Source organism: Cotesia glomerata, linkage group LG2 (genome assembly GCF_020080835.1).
Source record: "Cotesia glomerata isolate CgM1 linkage group LG2, MPM_Cglom_v2.3, whole genome shotgun sequence".
Taxonomy (NCBI): Eukaryota; Metazoa; Arthropoda; class Insecta; order Hymenoptera; family Braconidae; genus Cotesia; species Cotesia glomerata.
The window spans coordinates 12174462-12175964 of record NC_058159.1 but is presented as its reverse complement, the minus strand read 5'-3'; positions in this window follow the sequence as shown (position 1 = coordinate 12175964).

The window sequence follows — 1503 nt, the reverse complement described above, 5'->3', positions numbered from 1 at the left end:
ACATTGTTACTATCGCTAACATAGTTTCTATCGCTGAAATTCCAGCTTGAGATTTCAATCAAGGAGCTTTTATACAGGTACGAGAAACCACATTTTCTCGTTCACTCAACATCCAAGAAGCGGACGTATAGATGATCCCCTTTACTTTTAAGATACTCAACGTACTCAATGTTAAACCATAGCAATTCTAACAACCGATACCTCATAGCTGATGTGACAATATACTCTAACCAGTATCATCACGACCCTTTTTTTTTTGAGGTCCAGTTGACCTTGAGTTTACTACTCCGACTATTACTTTGTCGTAAAATTCAACCCGCAGTCTTAAACAAAGACTACTATTGTTTAAGGGGACAACTTTAACTGCGCTACTGTACAGATTCAAACCAAACTATTTTGGTAATTACGTAAATATCGATCTTGTTGACCGACGTTTCTATTACTTTTTAAGATCTTAAAATCTTGCTCCTGTCGGACAGGGCATTCAATAATAATTCTCGTAGTAGTCCCGATACCACATGGTGATTTTAAAAATGGTAATTTCGGATTACAATTTAAATTTGCAAACTTCATCCGAGTATATTGATTGCGATATTCAATTAACAATGCTCAGTGATAACTCTTCATAAAAACTCACCGAATATGAATTTAGAATATAGTGCTGAATTATTTAATCGCTCATCTAATTCTTCATCTTTCTAGTATGCAATTGATGCCGTCAGTGTATTAACGTTGCATTCACAAATAATCGACTTCAATAATCTATGCCTATTTTATGAAAGGGAAAGATTTGATTGTTTGTTGGCATTGAATAAACTCAAGAACTTGAGACAAGTTTGCAATTATTATTTCACTGGTGAGAAGCTACACTATCCCTGGATGACATAGGCTATTTTATATAATAAGATTATTGTTAAATACCGTGCAAAGCCGGGGTAGACTGCTAGTCATTAATATTATTAATTATTTTATCTTTAACTTTCGTCCATCGACTATATACTCTGTCAATTTATAACTGACAATTCTTCTTTACGATATCAAACGCTTAACAATTTTATTTACATCTTGTGTAAACATGTTCAGCCGATTCAATAATATTATGGGACGTTAAAATTTGTTAAATAACATTTCTTATAAAATTATCTGATTTTCTAACTCAAATGATAGTGCTATCATACTAACGTAAAATTGGTGAAATTAGATAATTATTTTTTGTTTTAACTAGCTTACAATCAATGCTAAGGAGCATTTCAATAATACACTATTGTTATGAGTGGAAACTTTGGTCAATTTAATGAGTACTACAAAATATTCCTACTGTAAGGCAATTGAAATAGAAGGATCAGGATTTGAGAAAATAAAAGAAGAACAAGTACTACAATGGAAACTTTGGTCAATTTAATGAGTAATACAAAATATTCCTACTGTAAGGCAATTGAAATAGAAGGATTAGGATTTAAGAAAATAAAAGAAGAACAGGTACTACAATGGAAAATTTGGTCA